This window comes from Piliocolobus tephrosceles, chromosome 6 (genome assembly GCF_002776525.5).
Source record: "Piliocolobus tephrosceles isolate RC106 chromosome 6, ASM277652v3, whole genome shotgun sequence".
Classification (NCBI taxonomy): Eukaryota; Metazoa; Chordata; class Mammalia; order Primates; family Cercopithecidae; genus Piliocolobus; species Piliocolobus tephrosceles.
This window is the reverse complement of record NC_045439.1, coordinates 158,241,881-158,261,463: the sequence shown is the minus strand read 5'-3', so window position 1 is coordinate 158,261,463 and position 19,583 is coordinate 158,241,881. Positions and strand designations below refer to the sequence as shown.

Genomic DNA, 19,583 nt, shown 5'->3' with positions numbered 1-19,583 from the left:
TTTTTTTTTTTTTTTTTTTTTTTTTTTTGAGATGGAGACTTGCTCTGCTGCCCAGGTTGGAGTGCAGTGGTGCTATTTCGGCTCACTGCAACCTCTGCCTCCTGGGTTCAAGCGATCCTCCTGCCTCACTCTCCTAGGTAGCTAGGACTACAGGCACATGCCACCACGCCTGGCTAATCTTTGTATTTTTAGTAGAGATGGGGTTTCTCATGTTGGCCAGGCTGGTCTTGAACTCCTGACCTCAGGTGATCTGGTTGCCTTGGCCTCCCAAAGTGCTGGGATTACAGGCATGAGCCCCTGCGCCCTGCCCCACTTTGTTTTTAATACTCTCAAATTCATCATTATTATTTTATATAACCAAATCTGTTTACATGTACCTGAATCTTTGCCAATTGCTTCACTCACTGCTTCTCATAGCTAGTTCCTAAGTGTCTTCTGGTAGTTTTTTAAAATAGTAGCACAGCCCCTGCATGGTAAACTCCTTTAGTATCTCTTTTCCCGAGAATGTCTTGATTTTGTCCCCAGGTAAAGAATGGTTTAGCTCAGGATAAAACTCTAGGTTGACAATTATTTCCTTTCATACTTAAAAGACATTATTTTCATTTATTTTTCTGGCTTCTATTGTTGCCTTTACAAGGTCTGCAGTCAGTCTAATTGCCATCTCGTTGTTAGCAAGCCATCTTTTTTCTCTCATCGCTTCTAGGATCTTTTTTTGGCTTTGGACATTCCTCCAGCTTTTCTTGCACAATATGTCTTGGGCTCATTTCCTATCACTTATCTTTCCTCAGACTTGTAACTCCTGAATCTGAGGATGTATGTTTTTCATCAATATTATTACATTCTCAGCTGTTCTTTTGGGACATGGCTTCTGTTGAAAAAAATCATTGTATTTCAATGGTAAACGATGTGTCCCTACAGCACATAGATCTCACTTAGCAAGTCTCGCCCTGTTCACTGGCTGAGCTGTTTTGCCACTGTGCGTGGACTGCAGGCGGCTGATAGATGCGGACGTTCTTAGTCGCCCAGTAGTGATTTAATGGATAGTGCCTTGACTTCCTGCCCCTTTAGATAAACAAGTTTTGTGTCCATTTAGAATTCATCTTGAAATTCCTTTACTCTATATAATTTTATACTAGTTTGACTTTCCCATTGAACTGAGGAGAACATCTGCTTGGTTTCCTCATGCGATATGAGTAAAACAGATTCTTTAGCATGTGTTCATTTTTATATCTGTATGTGAGTCATAACTTTACCTGTTTTCTGAAAATAATCTCTTAACATTTCTCCCACGTGCTATTTATTATTGCCTTCTACTATTCCAGCGAGTGTATGTGGGAGCACCTATCCCCCGCATGGGAGGAAACGGCCCTCCTTGTCAGGCACAGCCTCTCCTGGTGGGTGCAGGCTTCCAGACCTGCTTTCTGTGTGACGTTGGCCACACTGTGCTCCGGCTGCCATATCTGAAAATAATCACAGCGCTTTCCTCAGAAGGTTGTTAGTCTATGTAAAGCATTTGAAATAGGGCCTGGCGCACAGAAGCACTACAGAAGTGTTAGATATTATTGCAACGACCGTAAATCATTCTTTCCTATTTTCCATCTATTTAGCTTTCCATGATTCATGCAGGAAATTGCCTCTGCTCCTTCAGCTGTGTCTCATCTGACATTCTGTGCCTCCACTGTCTAATTCTGATGGTTATATTATTTCTCATCTCTTTTAATTTTACTTGATTCTTTTCAAAGCTGCTTTTTAAAGGGTTTCTCTTGTTTGTTTTTCATTCTTACTTGCATTTAATTATTTTCAAATCATGTTAGTTTCTATTGTCTTAAGTGTTTAAGAGTCCAAACCTGCCTTTTGCTGTTTATGAATGCTTGCTCAAAGTGAGCTGTTTCTGTATGTGTTTTAATTTGAACTTCACTTTTAGTTCATTTTTAAAAATTGAGTTTTCATATTATTTCTTATAGTGTTTCATTCCTCATAGAGTTTTCATTTTGTAACATTTTCTTAAAAAATTTAATGAAGGCTAAATGGCACAAGAGCTTAAAAACACAGATGCAGGCCAGGTATGGTGGCTCATGCCTGAATCCCAGGAGTTTGGGAGGCCGAGGTGGGCGGATCACCTGAGGTCAGGAGTTTGAGACCAGCCTGGTCAACATGGTGAAACTCCATCTCTGCTAAAAATACAAAAATTAGCCAGGAATGGTGGTGGGCACCTGTACTCTCAGCTATTCAGGAGGCTAAGGCATGAGAATTGTTTGAACTTGGGAAGTGAGGGTTGCAGTGAGCCAAGATCACGCCACCTGCACTCCAGCCTGGGAGGCAGAGCCAGACTCAGTCTCGGGGAAAAAAAACACAAAACATATGTAGTCACAGGGGTGGGACAGGATGGACGTGGAGGGAGGAGGATGCAGGAGAGAAAGGGGCAGAGCCCTTGGCTGCCCTCTCACAGCACTGCCTGCACACCTGACCTCACACCTGGACATTGATCAGAGCATGGAATATTTGTCAGGCTGCAGAAAACCCATCCCCAATCACCATCCGCAGAGCATGTTCATGGCACATGAAGCTTGCTGACAGGACAGACCGGAATGAATTCCCAACTCCCAACCTGTGTTGCTACCATGTCTATGGGGATCCTGTGGACCTGGCCAGAAGGGGACTCCTCTCCAGGTGCCCTGCACTCCATTCTACCAGGTACCCAGAGCCTCACAGATCAGACCACTTTTCATGCCACTACAAGTGGTGCTGGAATTTCCTGGGTTCTGCTGGACATATCAACCACCACCTCAGATGCACCAGAAGGCACCCCTTCCCTCATCTGTTGTGAATTCCCACGGAAGACTTTGGGCCCTGACCGAGCACAGCCTAAAACAGTCACGCTTCTTTTTCATCTTCTTGTGCTGGATGGCAGATTTTATTTTTTTCAATTCCAACTTCTCAGGGAGAGTGCAGCATTTTGAAGGTCCTGGCCTTCTCAGTTCCAACCCACCTTGTACAGAGCAAGAGGGCAGAAGCACGAGTTTTACCCCCGCCTTCTTGGGTAATGACTTTTGCCACCTAGGATGGCTGATTGAACTCCCCAGGGCCTCGTGTGGGAGACAGCTGGGATCCACGGGCCCCACCCTCCTGCCTGCTTGTAGCCTGTAGCCTGGGCATTCCTTCTAACAGTTTTACGTAGCCTAGATAAATGGATATGAAGGAGTTCATGAAATTAAAAAAAAAAATTTGTCCATTTCTAAACTATGTGACCTGTTACGCCTTTTCTGGCTCCAGATGTATGAAACAAAAGAAAAAAGGAAGCTAATTACCCCCAGCAGTGGAAGGAGAAGATGTTCTGACACTGGGGTTACTATGCACGCAAGGACTATTCACCATCGGCGGAAATTCATCTCTATGAGGAAAGGGTCACTTGGAGACACAAAGGTGAAGGAAACAACATGGCGCCCTGCCAGCTCATCCCCCAGTGACAATGCTGACCAGGCAGACAGCCAGCCTTGAGAGCCTCCTACACAATCGGACGCCCAAAGTCCACACCTGAGGTTTGTTGAAAAATGACCAGGCTGATTTTTTAAAGAGCTTTTCCTTTAGATTGAGTGAAGAAATTGACCAACCTTAATCTGAATAAAGTCTAAATAAATTAAGCATATGCTTTCAGAAAAATACCACTTGCTATGACAGCATAAATACAAGAAAAATGAGAAGGAGGTAATATGGCTGAAAAGGATAAGCGGGAGCTGACCAGGGTTCAATCAGGTCACAGGGGTGGGGCCCTATTCTGATGGGACTGGTGACCTTATAGGAATAGGGAAGCCAGCACGTGCCCTTCTTTCTCCCTCTCCCACTCCCTCTCTCTAGAAAGAGAGACACATGTGAGGACACAATGAGAAGGAAGCCATAAACCAGAGAGAGTTCTCATAGGGGAACCAAATCCAGAACCTTGATCTTCAACTTCTCAGCTCCCAGAACTGTGTGAAAATAAATTTCTGTCATTTAAAGCCTCCCATTCTATGGTATTTTGTTATGGCAGCCTGAGCTGAGTAATGATTGTTACTCTTGCTAAATATGACTAAGAAGTCTGAACATAATCCATGAATAAACATAAGAAGGTTGTGAGCAGTTCAGAGAAGAAGGCAAAAGGGATCACACCTTTGTGACAGGCAGAATGACATGGTGCTGAGATCCCTAGGTTTACTATTTATGTTACGTATTTCAAACCGGGTTTTGGAGAAGAATGCACAAAACAAAATAAAACAAAACAAATCCAACAGGTGCAGATCAAAGAAGTCCTGAGGAAAGCTTGCCCTCTCTCGCCGAATGGTCAGGAGAGAAGCAGCCTGGCCGCTGCACCATGCCTAGCCAAGAGCCCTGCCCCAGGGAAACACAAAAGGAAAAAGCCGGATTCCACCAGCAGCCTCATCAGCAGAGACCCAGTGAGCATTCTAGATTCAAACATCCCCAGGCAAAAGGGAGATGCTCCTCCCCATACTTGCATGAGGTGATGTTAGAGAAGGCCAAGCAGTGACTTCATCTTGACCCGGCCGCCACCTGCTGCTTCAGTGGAGAACATTTGAGGAGCCTGGACTTCCACTCCCGCCTAGCAGTACCAAGGTCCCCATCCCCCCCAGGTGTCAACAGAGGCTGAGTGGGGAGCCTGGATCACCCGACAGCAGGGGTGGTGTTCTCCCTCCTCTGCTGGCACAGTGTCAGAGGAGGCCTAGTGAAAAAGAAGACTGAAGTAAGACTTGGGAGTCTCAAACAGTAATACCCAAACTGTCCAGGACATAATTTTAAAAATCACCCGTAATACCAAAATCAAGAAAAAACCTCAACTTTAATGAGAAGAGAAAATTAGCAGATGCCAAAACAGATAATTCAGAAAGTTGGAATTCTCTGGATTTTAAAATCTCAATCATAATAATGTGTTGGTAGGCAATTAGGAACATGTTTGAAACCAGTGCAAAAGTAGAAAGTTTCAAAAAACAAATAGAAGATGTAAAGAAAAACTAAACGAAAACTTAGAGCTGAAAAATACAATAACTGGGATTACAAACATGTGGGCTGGGCTCAATAGTAGAGTGGAGATAGCAAAGGAAAGGATCTGACTTGAAGACAGAATAGAAATTATTCAATCTGAGCAACAAAGGTAAAATAGACCAAAAAAAAAAAAAAAAAAAAAAAAAAAAAAATCAACAGAGCCTCCAGGGGTGTGAAGCTGTAACAAAATCTGATATTTCTGTCATGAGAGTCTCACAAAAAGAAGAGAAAGAAAATGAGAGTGAAAAATATTCAAAGAAATTATTTAAAAATTTCCAAATTTAGCAAAAGATATACATCTACAGATTCAAGAAGCTGAGTAAAACCCAACCAGTTAAATCCAAAAAAATTAATGCCAAGAATCATCATAATCAAACATCTGAAAATTAAACATAAAGAGAAAATCTTGAAAGCAGTCAGAGAAAAATGATCCATAAGGGGGAAAAACAAAACTAAACAACCACCACCAATTTAAATGACAGCAGAATTTTCAACAGAGACCAGCAGGAGGCGGCATGACATTTTCAAATGCTGAAATAAATTATCTGTAAACTCAAAATTCTAACTCCAGTTAAAATATCTTTCAGGAATAATGAAGAAATGTCAAGACATTTTTCAGGTGAAGAAAAAACTAAGAGAACTAGTGAGCAGCAGAATTACCCAAGAAGTATGGCTAAAGGAAATTCTTGAAAGAGAGATAAAAACAATAAAAGAAGGAAGAGAAAATTCATCTACTTTACTTGAACCAGTAAGATGTTTATACTAGGCCGGGTGCGGTGGCTCATGCTTGTAATCCCAGCACTTTGGGAAGCTGAGGCAGGTGGATCACAAGGTCAGGAGATCGAGAACATCCTGGCTAACATGGTGAAATCCTGTCTCTACTAAAAATACAAAACATTAGCCGGGCGTGGTGGCAGGTGCCTGTAGTCCCAGCTACTGGGGAAGCTGAGGCAGGAGAATGGCATGAACCTGGGAGGCGGAGCTTGCAATGAGCCGACACTGCGCCACTGCACTCCAGCCTGGGCAACACAGCGAGACTCTGTCTCAAAAAAAAAAAAAAAAGAAAAGATGTTTATACCAGTAGTCAGTAATGTAATAAGTTACATATATAAAATGTAATATCTAGAGCAACCATGAAACCATGAAATAGGTGTACAAAGAGACATACTCAAAAACACTATGAATAAAAAAGAAATTCTCAAAAAATGTTAAGTACACCATAGAAAGGCAGGAAAAAGAAACAACGAAGTATATATGTATATATATATCACAAAGACACACACACCCTGCAAACATTACTCAAAAAACACAAGAGTAACTATATTATTATCAGATAAAGAAGATCTTAGAGAAAAGAAAATTATTAAAGACAGATGTAAATTTACATAATGATAAAAGCTCAATCTACCAAGAAGACGCAGCAATCATAAATCCTTTCTCAAACAAGGAAGCTTCAAAATACGTGACCCCAAAACTGATGGAAATTTTCAAAAGATATAGACAAGTTCATAACTCTATTTGGAGATTTCAACACTCCTCTCTCAATAATTCATGACAGGACAACTAGACAGAAAATCAGCAAGGATATAAAAGAACTTACACCATCAAACATCAGGACTTAACTGGCATTTAGGAAACTGTCTACCAACAAGTACTCATGGAGCATATACCAAGATAGACCATATCCTGAGCCTAAGAAAAACCTCAATACATTTAAAAGAAGTGAAACCACACAAAGTATGATATTTGCCCACAATGCAATCAAACTAGACATGAATAGCATTAAGATGACAAGAAAATCTCCAAACACTTGGAAACTGAATGCCAAATTGCTAAATAATCCATGAGTCAAAGAGAAAGTCTCAAGGAAATGGAAAAAAAAATACACTGAACTGAATAAAAATACAATGTATCAATATGTATGACATGCTGGTAGTGCTGAGAATAAATTTATAGTACTGCTTATTTTAAGAAAGAGAAAAATATTCAAGTCTGTATCTATGCTCACTCAGTAAGAAACCAGAAAAGAGAGGCAAGCCCCACAAGTAGAAGGAAGTAAATAATAAATACAAAAGTATAAAATCACTGACATGGAGAAGAGGAAAAAAAAAGAAAAAAAAATCAATGAAATGAAAATCTGCTTCTTTGAAAATATCAATAAAATTGACAAACTAATATGAGGAATGTATCCCATGTGTCACTACACAGACACTGCAGACATCAAAAGAATGATGAGGAAAGCTATGAACAACTCTTTACATAGAAATTAACACATACAGTTAGCAACTTAAATGACATGCACCAATTACTTGAAAAGCACAAACTACCAAAACTCAACCAATAGGCTAGAAATAAGCTGAAGATCCCGAAAACAATTAAACACATTGAGTCCATAATTTTAAATGTTTTTAAAAAAGATATCTCCAGATCCTGAATGGCTTCGCTGGGGAATTTTAACAAATATTTAAGGAAGAATTAATGCCAATTCTATAACTGTCTCCCAGTAAATAAAGAAGGATAAAACACTTAGAGGATTTTATTAACCTCATAACCAAAACTAGACAAAGACAGTAGAAAAAAAATTATAAAATGCAAAAACAAAAACTACAGACCACATTCTCTCATAAATATACATAAACCACTCAAAAAATATTGGCAATACAACTTAGAAGCATATATAAGGAATTACACATATGACCAAGCAGAGTTTGTTCCATGAGTGTAAAACTAGTTCAGTAATTGAAAACTGATCAATGTAATCTACCATATTAAGAAGCCAAGGAAGAAAAATCACATGATTACATCAATTGATGCAGAAGAAACAAGTAATAACACTCAACACTCATCCATAATAAAAAGTCTCAGAAAAGTGGAAGAGAGAGGAACTTCCTCATCCTGATAAAAGAAATTTGACAAAAACCTACAGCTAGCATCATACTTAATAGTCAAAGACTGGATACTTTCCCCCATAAGATCAGAAACAAGATAAAGTTGTTCACTTTTAACATTCTAATTCAGCATAATACTAGAAATCCTAACCAGGAAAGTAAAGGAAGTAAGAGGCCTAGAAATCAGAAAGGAATAAAAAAAAGTGCCTATTTTCAGGTGACATGAGGGTCTATGTGGAAAATCCAAAGGAATCTCAAAACAAAAACAATTAAAAAAACAAAAACAAAACTGATGGATCTAATGAGTAAGTTCAGCAAGGTCAGAAATACAAGATCAACATAAAATAATTAATTGCTATACTAACAATAAACGTGGATACTGAAAATGCAGTATCATTTACAACTGGTCAAAAATGAAACAAATATAAATTTAACAAAACAAGCATAAATCTTACATGCTGAAAACTACAAAATACTGATGGAAAAATCATAGAAGATTGACATAAGAGGGACATACCATGATTATGGATTGGAAGATTCCACATAATTGTCCCTATGAGAACCTGTAGGTTCAACAAAATTCCCATTAAAAATCCAGCAAGAGCTTTGTACATATGGATACACAAAGTCAGTCTGGAATTTATATAAACAAATAAACTAAAATAGCTAAAACAATTTTGAAAAAGAACAATAAAATGGGAAGAAGCACTCTATTTAATGTTAAGCCTTACTATACAATGAAAGCAAAAGAGTATAATGGAGAGAGATCTGGATTAATAAAACAGAATTGAGAACCCAATAGTAGACCCACACAAATACACCCCACTGATTTTTTTCAAAGCAATTCAGAGGAGGAATATAGTCTTCTCAATGAGTGGAGCTGGGATAACTGAAAATCCACAGGCAAAAGGATAAACTTTGATGTAAATCTCAGATATCATACCAAAATTGACATCAACTTAAAATAAATGACAGACTTAAATGTAATACTTAAAAATGTGAAACTTTTAGAACAAAACATAGGAGGAAATCTTCAGGCCTCTAGGCTATGAGTTCTAAGAGTTGACATCAAAATCACAATCCATCAAATAAAATTTGATAAACAACTTCACTATAATTTTTAAAAAGAACAAGTTTACTCTGTGAAGAAGAAGAAGAGATAAACTACAGAAAGACAAACTACAGAAAGACAAACTATATTTTCAAAACACATATCTGACAAAAGGCATATCTAGAATAAAGAACTCTTAAATCTCAAGAGTAAAAATAAACAAAACCCCACACAATCTAACTAGAAAATGGGCAAAAAGACATGAACATAGATTTCAACAAAGAGGATATACAGGTGACAAACCAACACATGGTAAGATGTTGCACATCATTAGCCACTAGGAGAACGTAAATTAAAAACACAATGGGTTATCACTACATACCTACTAGCATGGCTAAAATAAAAAATAGCAATAACACCAAATTCTGGGGAGGATGCGGAATACCTTGATCACTTCTGGTGGGAACGGCCACTCTGGAAAATAGTATGGCAGTTTCTTATAAAACGAAGCATCTGCTTATTATACAACCTAACAATTGCATGCTTATGTAATTTATACCAGACGAATGGAAACATCTTCAAAAACAAACAAACATGGACATGGATGTTATAGAAGCTATGACTGCAATAGCCAAACACTGAAAACATCTCAAATGTCTCTTAATGGATTAACAGTTACACAAATTGTGGCACATCCATACCACGGACCACTCTTCAGCCAATCTCAAAAGGTTACAAACTATATTCGTCTACATATATAATATTCTTGAAATGCCACAATGACAGAGATGGATTAGTATTTGCCAGGAGTTAGGGACAAGGGGGATGTGGCTATAAAGGGATAGTGCAAGAGACCTACAGTCGAGGAACAGTACTTTATCTTAATTTGTTGGTGGTTACATGAATCAATACATGTGACAAAACTGCTTAGAATTATACACACACACAAAAATGCATGAATGTAAAACTGGTGAAATCTGAATAAACTTTATAGAGTATACCAATGTTAATTTGGTAGGTAATTTGGTAATTTAGGAGGTAAAGATGCAGAGTTATTTAAGGTGTTTCTGCGGGGGAATATTAAGAGGAATACGAAAATGTACCTCCCCGTAATTTTTTTCCATTTCTTGAGACCTATAATTATTAATGTTTCAAAATAAAACTTACAATTTAGAAACGTACTAAATCCAACAATGGTGAACTAGAAAGTTTCATCTCTATGAATTATGACACTACTAAAATGATGATTAGAAAAACCCATGGAAAATATGATGACTGAAAAATGCAGTCAGCATAACCACACAAAATATATTAAGTAGATGGACTGAAGGAAGATAAATAAAACGAAATTTAGTAGCTTAGGGAAAAGGAACAGAAATTAAGCAATTTGACTATGTCATGGCTATCCATCTCGTTCTTTTGAAAGACGAAGGCTTCTTTCTTTGCCTTGCCCTCAACCTGAAGCGGTTTTCATAATAAATGAGGCAGAGTTCAACAAAGCCAAGATAAAGAGATTGTATCAACGTAGACTTAAAAGTCAGAAATAAATGCAAACTACAAACTCAGATGCTACCTACCACAGGTCTTTATGAAGCCATGAACCCACTGGTAGGGACAAAACATTTAACTAGCTCATAGTTATAACCTTTAGAGGCACCATCTGGAAGTCAATAAAGTGGAATCCATACTATGTTCCGCTTACTAAGAACATCAAAGGAGCTATGTTACAGCACAACATATTTTGCCTATTCATTACAAAATGCATAAAGAATTCTGTAGTGATTCACTAAAGTTCTCTAGCATTAAAGCATCCCTGGGAAAATGAGCAGCACAAACTAGGTATCAGGCAGAAGCATTCATACTGTCAAAATCAAGTTCCGGATCTTTTTGTTTTGTTTTGTTGTGTTTTGCCATCAGCCACCAATGGTGAGAGCGCCATTCATCATTCAGTTGGTTTTCTCTGGACAGCAGGATGGAGACAAGCATGTAATTGAAGTAAGCATATGGGCTGAAATTCATGACTTCTATCCACCAGATACCTCCCAGTTTCCATTTAATTAAAGGAATGCAAGCTGGCATTCATGCCCAGCAGGACAGAGTCTTTCACAAGTGACCCAGGGGGACCACGTGTGACCGATGCCTGAGCTGTACTCCACACCTGCTGTATCAGACCCTGAGGAGGCAAAGATGCAGTTTCCATTGTTAACAATCACTCGGCAGCTTCTTAGCCAGAGCAGATGTTGGAACATTGAATCAGAAGAGTTAACCGGGCAAGCAGGATCTACATCCCCTACATGGAGCCCAAAGCACTATCTAAGAACTCCTTGAGCAGCCCGAGAGTTTTCAAAGCTCTTCCCAATTGCCCCCTGTTGACCCCAGGAAGACTGCAGTGGAGCGTCTCTGCAGTCTCCTAGACAGCCTGGGCAGAGCAGTTCCAACCTCGCTGCTACTCCAGGCATCCAACACATGGCCCAGCTGCAGGAGGAGGACAGCTAGCTGACCCTATGTGCTGCTTCCTGGTTCTTTCACTCTTTCAGGTGCTTTGGTAAATTTTTATCGTTTTCCTCACAACGGTTTGGTGCATCTGTACCAGGTTTATTCTTTGGTATTTTATGGTTATCATCATGAGTGTAAATGAGGTCTTTTCTTTCCATTTCACTTCACTGTTCTTCACGGACGCCTAGCTCAGCTATTGTCTTCTTTCTTAAATCTTTTATTAGTTCCAAGTTTGTCAGCTGCGTCTGCCTTTAGGTGAATAATCAACTGGAAGTAATGATAGTGTTTTTTCTTCCTTGTAATATTTAGATATCTTTTTTTAACTTGCTGTCATAGGGCTCCGGCTAGGGCATCCACCAGGCAGTTGAAAGCAGTGATAGCTGTTGTCTTAGTCAGTTCTGGCCGCTATAACAGACTATCACAGATCAGGGGGTTAAATAACATACATTTATCTTCCACGGTTCTGGAGCCTGTAAGTCCAAGATCAAAGCACCCACAGATTTGATGTCTAGGGAGGGCAACTGTCCTGGTTTGCAGATACACATCTTCTCCTTGTGTCCTCAGATGGCCCAATAAGCAGAGACAGAAAGAAAGCCCTTGTGTCTCTCCTTATAAGGACACTAATCCCATTCATGAAACTCCACCTTTATGACCCAATCCCCTCCTAGAGGCCCCACCTTCTAACTCCATTGCCTTGGGGGTTAGGATTTCAACACACTAATTTTTGAGGGGACACAATCATTCAGTCCCTAACATTCCTCATCTTTGCCTTATCTCTGACTTTGAGGTGGATTCACCTGACTTTTCAACAGTCAGCTTTGTTTGCTAGTTTTCTTCTGAGTATTATTTATCTGCTTATGAATTTTCTTCTAGTCTTAGTTTATTTTTTGTGATTATTATTACTTTTGGGAAATATTTGTTAGATACAAATCTTTCTATACATCTTCTGGGTTAGTTTTATCAACTGTTTTATTTCATTCCATCTAGAAAGGCATACTTACCTTTCTTGAGATTCTGGTTTTTGCTAATTTCTCCTTTGACTTTCATCAGCATTGATTGTATTTTTTGCAGTCACACTGCAACATAATTATTCATGAGCACTTTTTCTCAATAAATTTCCCATTAATCAACATAAAATATTCATTTTGTCCCTTTTTACGTATTTTGTCTTTCATCTATATTTGTGAAATAAGAACAGTGCTAAATCTGTTTCTTCCTATGGCATTTGGCAGACATGGTTTTTCAATCCTTTTAATTTCAATCTTATGGATTATTTGATTAACATTTATCTTCCGTATATACAATATAGTCGGATTTTGATTTTTTGAAATCAATGTAGGAGTCTGTTTTGGTTGGAGAACTGTTATGGCATTTAAACCCATTTGAATTTTGATTAGTGATTGTTTTAACTTGTTTCTGCTAGTAGGTTTGTTTTCTGTTTTTTTGTAGGCTTTTTTTTTTTTTTTGGCCAGATTTTCTCATGTTACAGAAGAAACACTCTTCCTCTACCCTTATAGATTCTTTTGGGGAGTGGGGGGCTTAGGAATTAAACTGACAAAAGACAGATGAGCCACAGAAAACTGACTTTTATGCCTACATGTGCACGGGGGCACAAAGAAAAATGTAACTCTTTAAACAGCTAAAGATGAGGTAATATACTTCACAGGGGAAAGAGAGGCGAGAGGAAGGGCTTCTATGAGAAGAACCAATAGGTTTCTAGGGGAGCAAATGGGAGATAAGAAGGTCTGTGAGACGGTTCTGTTTATGCAGGTGAGACTGATCTTTTCCATCTTCTTTCCAGTCAGTGAAAACTCCCCTAGAAAGGAGATCTACGCCAGCCTCACTCCCCGAAGTTTTTGCCTGTAGTCAGATAAGTAAGCTCTGAAAAAGCTTCTCTACCTGTTTAATCTCAAATGTCTTCAGTTTAAGATACCGTTCACACCCATGCCGGGGATCCATGGGAGTCCCCATACTTACGCTGTTTCTCAGTTTTCTGTTCTTGCATTACAGGTATCAACTTCAGGTTTTGGTCCCTTATTTTATGTCTAGTGGTTTGGAAGTTATGATATTATTTCTGTCACTCTGATAGCTATTCAAGTATTTAACATATACATTTACTTGTACTTCTTTTCATTTTGTGCATTTAACGAGGGTTATCTTTACCATGCATGAACCAAAGAAGGCTGACACCAAACGTCTGCTATTACTTCTACTTCTTAGTCCCCTGCCAACAAAAACCATTTAACAGCATCATCAAATAATTAGACTGAACTATGCCTTTTAGTGATTCTATCACTCACGAGTGCTGACTATATTCCAGGTTTGCCTCGTTCTTGGTTTCTTCTCATTTTGCTGGAATACAACTCTGAGTAAATTATTTCATACTTGAGTATTTGCATACTTAAAACTGCTTTTATTTTTGCCCAGAAAGTTCAGTTCAGCAAAATATTTTATTTTAAAAATCATTGCCCTTCAATATTTGAAAATAGTCCTCTATTAGGTTACTGTTTCTTGCAACTGTGATTTTTTTTTTTTTGCTTTGAGAGCTTATAAGGGTTTTGCCTTTATCATCAGTGTTTTAAAATCGCAGCAAGATATTCAAGACATATGTCTCTTTTTATTCACCCTGCTCAGCTCTCAGTATGATATTGGCACATGCATAGATGACTATAACAATCCCACTTCAATTCCACGGCGAGAAAGATGTATTGCTCAATAAGTGCTGTTAGAATTATTTTCTATCCCTTAAAGAAAAGTAAAGTTAGACCCTTACCTCACAGCATACACAAACATTTTGGGGGGGAGGGAAACATACACAATAAAAAACAAACTATTCAGTTTACCAAAAATTATCAGAAGAAACTATACTAGAATAAATTGATAGTCTCCTGGTCTGGTACCCCAAAGCCATAAAGGATCCGTAAAGAAAACAATACAAAAATGCGATTAGTTAAGGATGTAAAATCTATATTTAAAAAAGACCACAAATAATGTGAAAAGATCTCCAGAGTCATTTCAAATGGATAATCCCTCAAGATAGATTGGTGTGGGTAGTGGAGGAGAAAAGAGAATAATTTCTGGACTAATTTGCTTCTCGGGCTAGGACCCATACCCTACCTCCCTGCCCCACACAATCAGAACTTACTTATTTTTAATCTGAGGGTGCTGGAAGATGGCTCTCTTGATCCAGACAGCCTGAGTTCCAAGTGCTACTCCAGGTTCTGGCCTCCAGCACCTCCCTCCTGGAACAGGGTAGCAGCCCCACTAATCCCTCACCCACTGCAATGTTCTGCTTGCCATGTGCTATTTGTCACACTAACTTGGGAGGATTTAAAAATGCGAATGGAACGTGGTTGCTCCCAAGGAGCTTGCTGGACAGTGAGGAAAAACAACTCACATCTGCAGCATTGTGTGATGTTTACATAGAGTCCTCCAAGGCACACAGCAGCCCAGAGTAGGCGACTGTGGCCAGGAGTCATGGACAGATTTCCAGAGAAGTCCGGCTGGGCTGGTCGCGATTCCTTAGATTATAGCTAGTCCCTGACCTGATTATATCTGTTCTTTTCCCTCTCCCTTTCATTCCAAGCACATGCTTTGAGGGTCCTGCCACATTTAGTCCCTTCCAAGGTGAACTCTCCCCATCCCTGCCCGCTAAGGGCCCTGTGCCATATGACCTAACTTACATGTCTTTCCATGAAGTGCCCCGTCTTAAAAGTGAAAAAAGGCACCATTAACAGCAGTGCCAGGACCTCAGGCACAAACCAGGGCTGTCCCAGACAGACCAAGACGTATGGCCACCCTGCCGTGAACAGTTGCCCACGCCCTCCCACTGGATGAGGCTCTCTCTCTTCCACATCTTTCTAAGATGTCATGTCTCTGACATACATCATCTTCTGCTCGGCAAGATGCACTTTGTGCCCTTGTCTTACAGCCACAAAGAGCCTGTCAAGGATTGGGAAAGGCACGAGGGTTTGGAGTCAAGTCCTCAGAACTGCATCAACAAGCCATTTAATTTCAGAAACCATTTCCTCAATTGTGAAGCAGAGAGAGTAATTTTAGATGACTTCACTGAAGGACACAAAATTACATCAGATGAGACCACCCACGGTAAAGTGATTTGCTACTGATTACACATGCCTCAAGGGCAGTGAAGGTGCTTCTAGTATCTCACACAGAGTAGGTCCCCAGAAAACACCACCCAGTCGACTGACAGCAACAGCTCCGCCGACCCTGTGGCCCTGGCCCACAAGGAAAGCCTCAGTTTCTCCAGGTTTTGATAGAAGCGAGGGGGCACATCCAGCTTGGGCCTTACACCCTGCACCACTGAGGTCTTCGCGTGCTGGGGAGGCCCAGCTGCCTTCTGATGCCTCACACACGACTTCGTAAATCTCCTCCTGTGCAGACAGCTGGTGGGCAGTGGACATGCGCAGGGAACCCACAGCAGGCTCGGGAAGGGGCGGGGAGGCGGCGGACCCTGGCCCTCACCTGGCTGCCCGCCCTGCTCCCTCAGGCAGCTCATGACGAAGACTGAACGGCCCATCGAATTCCCGTCTCACGTATTTATCACACAGCCCTTACAGCCGCGCTGGCTCTGTGTTCCACATCACAAACATCGATAAGCTCATCTCCAAAAGCCGTGCCTTGGGCACAATAAGCTTCAGGGCCCTTGGGGTGCAGGGGGTTGGGGAGCTGCCCCGTGGACCGGCCCGCTGCCACATGCCAGAAGACAGCCTCACCCAGGCCACCTCAACGCAACGCTATCCCCACAAACTTCCGTTCACCGCAGCACCTGTCCTCTGCTGAAATTCTGCTCAAACTCTTGCACAGCAGTTGGATTCTGTCATTCCATGCTCTGCTGTGGCACTGCTCTGTGGCCCACACTGGCTGGCAGGGGATTTGGTCAAAGAAAAGGTAAATGTCAGATTCTGAGTGAAACCAGTCAAGAAGCGACAGTAAACCCCACAGCAGCTTCAGAAAAAAAAAAAAAAAAAACTCAGAAAACCCCACAGCAGCTTCAGAAAAAAAACAAACTCACTCTTTTTAGGAAGCGGAAGGCTGAGTCTGCAGAGCAGCCCACAGCAGATGCGAAAGTGGAGCCGGCTCAGAGGGAGGGAGAGGGGATCTCTCTGCTTTTTAACTTTAGAAAATGAAGCACAAGAGACTGAGCTCTTTCCTGATGTGACGAGAGACTGGCCAGTAATGAGTCAGACTATGGACTCAGGCAGACCCTGCTGGCTGACCTTGGGCAAGTGGCTGAACCTCTCTGAGCACCAGCTTCCCGCCCTGAGAATTGTGGATGCTCAAACAGACTTCATAAAGTCTAGCAAGAAGGCATAAAGCTACAATTTCCCGGCCAGCATTTGCTGGCACTAGGCGAGTGCCAAGTAAAGGGGGCTTGGCTTCAGGGTGCTGAAGACCAGGAACTGCGGGCAAGTAGTCTGAACGTAGTGCATGGCACCTTCAGAAGGCACCGGATGAGGCAGGCAGCATTAACAGTCAGCCAGCAGCAGTCCACTCCCTCTGGTGCCAACAGGTGGGCTCCAAGTTAGCCCGAGGCAAACAGCTGGGCCATCAGGGGCTGATTTACCACGCACACACTTGCCCTTCCTCCCTTCCTCTTGCTGAGATGCTAGAAGAAACAACAAAAGCAACACCTGCCCACTGCCACAGGCTGGGAGGAGTGTACAAGCAGAAAAGAAGAGAGAATAACTTCTGGACAAAATCACCTGATGGGAATCAATAGCTAACAAGTCAAGAGGAGAATATGAATAAATATTGTTTTAAAATTTTCAGAGCAAAAAGGAACTGAAACAAAAATTCTATCCAAGGTATCAGGGCCTCTCCTGTCTCTCCTGTCTCACTCACAGTCAAAGCCAAGGCCTCCACGACTTGGTCCCCAGCACTCCCCATCATGTCTCTGGCTCTCTCTCTGACCCTTGGCCTTCCCCACCCACCAATTCTCTCCAGCCACAACAGCTGAAAATTTGCTCCTAGGACAGACCTGGATGGCATGTTCCTGCCTCAGGGCAATTGATGAATTTTTAAAATGATAAAATCATGACACTTGCACAAATATAAAATGATCATGTGTCAAAGACTACTTAAGTCATTAATGAATGAAGGAACCAGGAAAATGTTAAAACCAATTCTGCAGAGCATCCTAAAAGCAGACACATACAAAGACAACCAGGCACACTGGTCTGAATCTGTCGACAGGGGAATCGGTCCACCAGCAAAACCCATTTGCTTCTCTGTGGACTAGAATCATTGGTTTTGCCATCAGTTTTCTAGAAGTTAGAGTTGAAAACTAGTTTGAAGACCACGACTGGCACAGTCCACTACAGACTCAGATGACCAGGAAGGTGCCTGTCACTGTGCCTAGTATTCCGCAGGAACCCAGGCGTCTTTATTTTTTCTTCCCTCACTATTTTTTTGCATTTCAAAGTCTTTCACAAGCCTTCTTGACAGGGCCCCTGCACTGACTGTTCCTTCTGTCGGGAACACTCCGCTTGATATCACAGGGCCTGTTCCTTCGCAGCCCTCTAGTCAGTCTCCCGGTCTCTCCCTGACCTCTGGCTCAGCCCTCAATTATTCCCTTTCCTGCATAATTTTTCTGGGAGCACCCACACTCTGGCCCATGGCCCCCTCCTCTCTTCCCCATCTCTATTTCTCTGGTGGGTCTGGGTCTGGCTGGATCACTGCTGAATCCTTAGTTCCTAGAACAGTGTGTGATTATGCTGCGGGAGCCTTCACTAAATATTGGTTGAGTGAATGAACAAATCAAAAACAAACAGCAAGAGTGACCATGATGAGACCGGGGAGGGTGAGATGGACAGTTTGGAGGATGACTTTGAAGATGCAAACATAGGTTGGCTGGCTCCACTCACTGCTTGAAAACAAGCTGCTGCTCCCCCTCTTCCCAGCACACAGGATTTGGAAACAGCCTCCCTCCAGCTCGGGTGCGAATATCTGATTAATATGAAAGCTGTAACAGCACATCCTCAAAACTCCTCCTCTGAGGTCCCCAGAGCAAAATTACCTCTGCTCACCTGGAACTACTGCTGTCTTAGTTTGCTTTCTGTTGCTTGTAACAGGATGCCTGAAACTGGGTAATTTATAAAGAAAAGAATTCATTTCTTACAGTATGGATGCTGGGAGTCCAAGGCCAAGGAACTGCATCTGGTGAGGGCTTCTTGCTGGCGGGGACTCTCTATAGTCCCAAGGTGGTACCAGGCATCGCATGGGGAGAGGCCTGAAGGTGCTGGCTCAGGCCTCTTTTCCTCTTCTTATCAAGCTACCAGTCCCATCCCCATGATACCGTATTGATCCATTAATCCGTGAATAGGTTAAAGCATTCATGAGGGCAGAGCCCTCATGACCCAGCTGCCCTTCAAAGTTCCCATCTCTCAATACTGTCATATTGGGGGTTAAATTTTAACACAAATTTTGGAGAGGACAGATACTCAAATATTTGTAAAGGACAAATATTCAAACTATAGCAACCATATCACCTTCCAGTGATGTCCTTGGGCCCTCCAAGAGCCTGGCCATGACTGCATTATGAGCCTTTGAGCACCAGCCCGCCAACCTTGGTTAGACCGAGGGATACAATTTCAAAAGCTATTAACCGTGACAACACTACAACTCACAGATTCACTCCCTGAGATGCCATTCCATGTGTACACTGCCATGATTCCATAATAGACACATGGCAGCCCACGCGGAGCAGGCACCACTTGCTGGGATGCAGGCTTGGGTTCTTCTTTAGCCCAGTGAAATTTGCCACCTGCCTGCCTCCTCTGCTCTGGCTGAGAACACCCTCATCCCTAGGACCCTCAAGTCCTAGGACTCTTTCCCTTCCACCCATATTGTTGCTATGCTCCCCACCAGAAGCTGAGATTGGATCTACAATCACAGCAGGGTGAAAGCAACTAGTACTTGAGTGGACGGCTCATCTGTGCTGTAGCAGACCATGTCGACAATCATTCTCCCGTGCCCAAGGCCCTGACAGCTGCCTACTGCAAGCATCTGCAGCTCTGCACTTGATCCACACATGGGGTAGGCAAGCCAGAGGTGCCAGGGAGCTGACACCCCTGGCAGCAGCTCTCAGCCTG

General features: G+C 41.6%; 1 protein-coding gene across 3 annotated transcripts in view; it reads right to left on the bottom strand.

Moving 5' to 3' along the window:
• Positions 1–19,583, bottom strand: part of CHRNA7 (cholinergic receptor nicotinic alpha 7 subunit) — a 144,836-nt gene that overhangs the window by 37,519 nt on the left and 87,734 nt on the right. The window lies entirely within an intron of this gene.